Source organism: Adiantum capillus-veneris, chromosome 23, assembly GCF_014529385.1.
Source record: "Adiantum capillus-veneris isolate H3 chromosome 23, ASM1452938v2, whole genome shotgun sequence".
Lineage (NCBI taxonomy): Eukaryota > Viridiplantae > Streptophyta > Polypodiopsida > Polypodiales > Pteridaceae > Adiantum > Adiantum capillus-veneris.
This window is the reverse complement of record NC_140953.1, coordinates 9333852-9339851: the sequence shown is the minus strand read 5'-3', so window position 1 is coordinate 9339851 and position 6000 is coordinate 9333852.

Here is a 6000-nt window from a genome sequence, read left to right as displayed (position 1 = left end):
GATCTTCTCTCTCTTCTGAACCAACAAGATTCTCTTTGTAGGCTTCTTTCAATTGGTCCATTTTTTGCCTATTTGGGTAGGAAATAAGGTGTCGGTGACCTTTGGTCCAAGGGAGGGGTGTGTGGCTAGTGTCCAGGGGACTAGAAAATATGGACAGGCACTTAGGCAACTGAGTGGAAACTCAAAATGGCACCTTCTTCTCCCCCAAAAAGCCACGAGCCCCCATAGCCAAGCCTTAAGAGAGCACCCTTAATGCGCACCCTATCCTCCCCTTTTACCCCCATTATTTACTTCCCCCTTCTCATGTGGAATAATCCTAGTGCCACATGGCATCCTCCTCTTGCACTCCTCCAACTCTTTCTCTCCCCACAAAAAATTTCCAGCTTGACCCCTTCTCAGGACCAACTTCCCAGGAGCATAGTGCACCGGTTCAGCTACCAAATGCGACACCATAAAGCACGGCTCGGAGCCCGTTACTTTAGATATCTCCCAAAATTTAAAATATTAACATTTCTAATTTTATATCATCAATTTGTCCTAGTTGCCTTTGTTGCATGCATCTGCAACCACTTTCTAAGTCGAGACTGCCCACTTTCTAAGTCGAGACTGCCCACTTCGGACGCACATAACTCATCATGTACAAGTCCGATTCACAAGCTATTAAGCACGACTGACAATACTTATTGAAAACCATGTTTTGGGAGCTTGAAAAACCCAAAAAACCAGTTGAAAATCTCAGCAGAACCAAACCTTTGTACATGACGGTTTACATGGTCACTCCCAAGACTCGAAGCACTATGTACACATATATATACATCAGGCTAGTTAGCAAGATTTTTGGCATGATCTAATGACTTTGTGCTCATTCAAAAAATGCCTAAAAACACTAGTTTTGAGTGATTTTTAAAAAGTTACTTTGGGCATATAAGTGAAAATCTAGGTTTTAAACTTCATTTCTCACATTCACAAAACTATAGCTCTAAGATCTCTTAACATCTTCTTTGCAAACTAACCCATGGCAATGTCTATTGATGCACTTCTCACACAATTTAAATAGGTAGGACTTGCAAATCGAGCACATGAATTACTTAGTGTGTTTGAGGGGACAATTGACATGCAAGCCACTGCCAACCTTCATGCAAAGACATTCAAAATCTTTCTTGACTACATGGTGCAGCACATGAAAGAATATGCCATAGTCATTAGAAAATTTCGGAGGTCATTTGGAGGGCCTTGTAAGAAATTGTATTTCTCTCTCTAGAAACTTTTTTTAAAATGCACTTGCACTTTGTGAGTACGTCCAAAAGGACAACCAGACACTCTAAAAAGTAGATTTATATTCCCAATCGTCCTCGAAAACGGTCACTTTTTTATTTAATGCGAGCGTCTTTTTCAGGAGGCAGGTGCGGCGCATTCAATGCAGCTTACGTCATCACTGAAAGTTGAAAAGTCACAAACTGTAAAATAGTGATAGATTTTGAGGATTTTGACACCACCAATGCATCCGGAACGCCAAAATACCTTTAAAACGAATGTCTACTTGTCTCATTCAGACATCCGGAGAGGCAAAAAATGTCAAAAAACCCCCAAAAATGGGCTTTTTACTTAAGGCGCGTGAGGAGGCATTCTAAAATTTTAGAATGCCCCTCTGCGCGCCGTTAGTACAAAGGTCCTTTTAGTGATTTTTGGACACTTATCTTTCCAAAAAGCCCCTTTTTAGAGGTTTTTGGACATTTACCTCTCAAGAAGCTCCCTAAAAAAAAGAAAAAAGGGCCTTTTTACTAACGGCGCGCGAGGAGGCATTCCAAAATTTTGGAATTCCCCCTCGCGCGCCGTTAGTACAAAGCTCCTTTTAGTGATTTTTGGACACTTATCTTTCCAAAAAGCCCCTTTTTAGAGGTTTTTGGACATTTTCCTCTCAAAAAGCTCCCTAAAAAGAGGAAAAAATGGCCTTTTTACTAACGGCGCGCGAGGAGGCATTCCAAAATTTTGGAATGCCCCCTCGCATGCCGTTAGTACAAAGCTCCTTTTAGTGATTTTTGGACACTTATCTTTCCAAAAAGCCCCTTTTTAGAGGTTTTTGGACATTTTCCTCTCAAAAAGCTCCCTAAAAAGAGGGAAAAAGGGCCTTTTTACTAACGGCGCGCGAGGAGGCATTCCAAAATTTTGGAATGCCCCCTTGCGCGCCGTTAGTAAAATGTTCTTTTAGGGGTGTTTGACATTTTTGGCCTCTTTGGATGTCTAAGCGAGGCAATTGGACATTCATTTCTAGGAGATATGTGAGTTCCGGACGCATTGGCAGTATCAAAAGTTTCAAAATCTTCCACCACATGATAGTTTTTTGACTTTTTGAGTTCTAGTGATGACGTATCCCGTATCAAATGCACCGCATCTACCTTCTGAAAAAGGTGCTCGCATTAAATAAAAGAGAGTGCTCGTCTTCAAGGACCACTAGATTATTAAATGAGGAGAGGGACACCTTTTATATTTTTGTTAATATCAATCTATTTTTCTACGTAACGTAGGCTCTTCTATCATTGGAGGAGCTTATTTTCCTCTCTCTACCAAAAGGCCCTCGAAAAGACCTCCGAAATCTCCTAATGATTTTAGGGATCTGACATGGCGTGGTTGCTAGTGGATTTCCTAAAGCATCTCTATGCAGCAACAAAAACTTTTGCTTTCAGTTGTTGAGGTTTATCAAAGACCTCATGGAATGGGACTACAGGACAGAGGATGAGTATGATCTCATAGATTTGTGCATGGGGTGCATAGGCACCCAATTTATTTCTTGGAACATGGTTCTGGCCTTGTGCTTGAGGGCATGGATAAGGGAAAATCAAAGGAAAATTTCAACCAAAGACCACCTATTGTGACCATTGTAGAGGAATCAAATGAAGTTATTGAAGATATTGATGAGCAGATTGAAGCATCTATGGCACTCGTCCTCTTGCAAGAGTCCAGCTCCACTGAGGAGGAAGATTGGATGATAGAGGGAGATGAGGTGCTGGAGGAAGTCCCAGACCTCCAAATTCTCACATTGCATGAAATGGTGGTGGATGATTGTCACTTTTTGTTCCTGGACAACATTGACAAAACATTAGGACTCAAAGAAGATGAGTTGCTCACAGTGCTTGCTATCTATGCGGGCATGAAGGATCCCAATGGAAAGGAAGAGAAAGTAAAATTTCAAATTGAATTTGAAGACCATGCTTGGTCTCTCAGTAAGCCTCTCTTTCCTCCCCAATAAAAACAAATAGAAAATGGTGCAAACAATAGCAAGTACACTTGTGGAAATCAAATCATGTGCTGCATTCCACAAAAGTGTACCGGAAAGCACTTTTCATCTACACAAACCAATGATCGCGATTGGTAGAGACATCAATCTAGCATCAATATCACAAAGAAAAATCTTGAAGAGAAGGATGAGAAAACTGACGTAAACAAATCTTAACCTGTCCAATTGTCTATTGTTCCTTACAACAAGTATTAAAGTCGTTTAAAATGCTTTGCAGATGGCATACTGTGTTGATAATTTTGCAATGCGTTGTCGTGCACCTCCGCTCCCATGCTAAGAAAGATACCATAAAAATGCACGTCAAGCTTATTTGACACTTACTCGATTAATGGTTAGTGATCAGTGCTTGTTAACAAGCCAAATTTAATTATTAATGTATGCGAGATGCAGCTTAAAAGGGACAACAGATGCCTTAATGATGCCAAAAATGAGTATGCTTGAAGTGAGCTCATATGGGAGATTACAATCTAGAACTGCAGTGCTTGAAGAACTCTACCGGCCTATCTTTACGACTTGTCGATTGGAGCTACAATGACGAAGTTATGGCACTTTGAAGTTTAAGCCGATTGCAGATAATTACTGGATTGGGCAATTGCAGCTGAGGTGACAGAAATGAAGTGGATGCATGGTCCTGAAGTGCTCACTCTGTGGAGTGCGTCTGCCTTTTTGGATCAGTGATTGGGGTTTTTCTTGCCAAGATATTAGCCATTAAAGATTCACCGGGGGCCGATTTCGTACCAGTCTGGTCAGCTTGGTTGGTGTGCCATCCGGGAATTTTGAGCTGCAGTCGAGGTTTCGAATGCAGTAGAATAAGTGCTCATGGTAGTAATGCTTTGGTTGATATGTAGTGCCTGACAAAAATCTTATTTATTGAAGATCCTTGATAGCGGGAAATGCCCAACACGGCTATGGCTTAAGCGATTGCGAAGTCAAGGGTCTCTCTCAAAATGCAATCACCTATATTAGCATCTTGAAGCATGTGGTATTGTACGAGATGTTGATATGGGCAGTTAAAATCATGATGATATTATCAATTTAGGGCTAAAGAGAGCCTTGATGAGGATTTGGCCGGCGTGTATACCTAATATGGTGCCGCTATGAAAGCACAAAAAGCTCCTGATGAGCTCTTTGTTTGGAATGTAGTCTTTTGGAATGCAATGATAGCGGGCGGTGCCTTGGTCGGTGTATACTAAATGTGGTGCCCAACTGAATTTCCATGGCCAATCAATGAAGGAAAATAAGCCCTTGATGCAATCAGTATTGCTTGCACCTTAAGTGGCTGCCCACATGAGCCAAACAGTGGCCGTTAGCCCATCAAAGCCCGCCCAATGTAAGCCAAAGGTCGCTCACTTGCTAAATTAAAATGGGTGTGAAGCCAATGGAAAACAAAAATGGCGATGGCTTAGGCAGTGAACGGAGAGCATGGGAAGAAAAACCTGATCACGCTGGCAGGGGTGATGTTCGATCGAGCTCGACGATGAAGCGGTTGTGGGCGAGCAGGCCTAGGGAAAGATTTTTGGCCATGGTTTTTTCGAATTCGGCGCTGGTGGAGATCCCGGATGCCACGTTAGTAGGGGCAATTTTTTATGCTCCTTAGCAACAATGGAACAGTTGTTGCTAAGGGAGGGGGCAAGCTTAAAATAGGAGATATATTGCATACAAAGGAAGGTAGTTGTGGAAAAAAGAACGGTGGAGAAGGAGTTTTGGGAAGATGGCGAAAGGAGGCTCAGTCTCTCCCTCTTGCAAGCAAGAGAGGCTCGTGCTCTCTCTCTCTCTCTCTCTCTCTCTCTCTCTCTCTCTCTCTCTCTCTCTCTCTCTCTCTCTCTCTCTCGCTTGTTCTTGGCTAGCAAAGAAGCAAGCAAGGAGGAAGGGCTTGCTATCTTTCTCTCAAGCCAAAGCAAGGAGGGGAAGCATAGGTAATCCAAAGGGAGAAGGCCTCAATTTTCTTGCTCTCTCTCGCTCTCGACCTTAGTTGGAAGAGGAATTTCTCTATTTATCTCTCTTTGACGGCACAATAGACAAGCAAGGAGAGACGCAACTCTCTCTTTCATTCTCAGGCGAGCAAGGAAGGAAAGAAAGTGACAATCTCTCTCTCTTGTGCTTGATCAAGAAGGGGAGGAATGACAAGGCAAAAAGAAGAGATAGACGGTGGAACTACAGCCGCAATCCAAGGAGGAGTTGTGATAGAAGTTGCAGTAGAAGAAGTTGAAGCCGGAGCCTAAGCACAGGTGTAAGCAGAAGTCTGAAAACTTACAAATGGTAATTGAAGTAGTGAGCATAATTAAATTTTGCAGAATCGACGGGGCAGTTGAAGTAGTTAAAGTGGCAGAAGAGATAACTACCATCACTGTCATCGGCTAGAGATTGATTAAACATTTTGTTAAGTCTCAGTGTCATTAATGACCCGGTTAATCATGTAAAACAGGAAATTAAACTCCTAGTTAGCAGATGATCCAAGTGACGGTGTTGTTAACAACTCGTCTTGGTTATGAATTAAGTTGTACTCAAAGCATGAATCCATTAATTGAAGACTACGTTGATTGCCAAATCCATATGTATCTGTTTTTCTTGTTTTCTCTCTTGGCACCTCCTACACCAAGAGGCCCGATGCCTGCCTGGCTCACGTTTCGAGCACATATCCCCTGACAGCATACTAGAGGTTCATGCAACATGCCACGGATAGGAATAGATTGCTTTGGTACTAC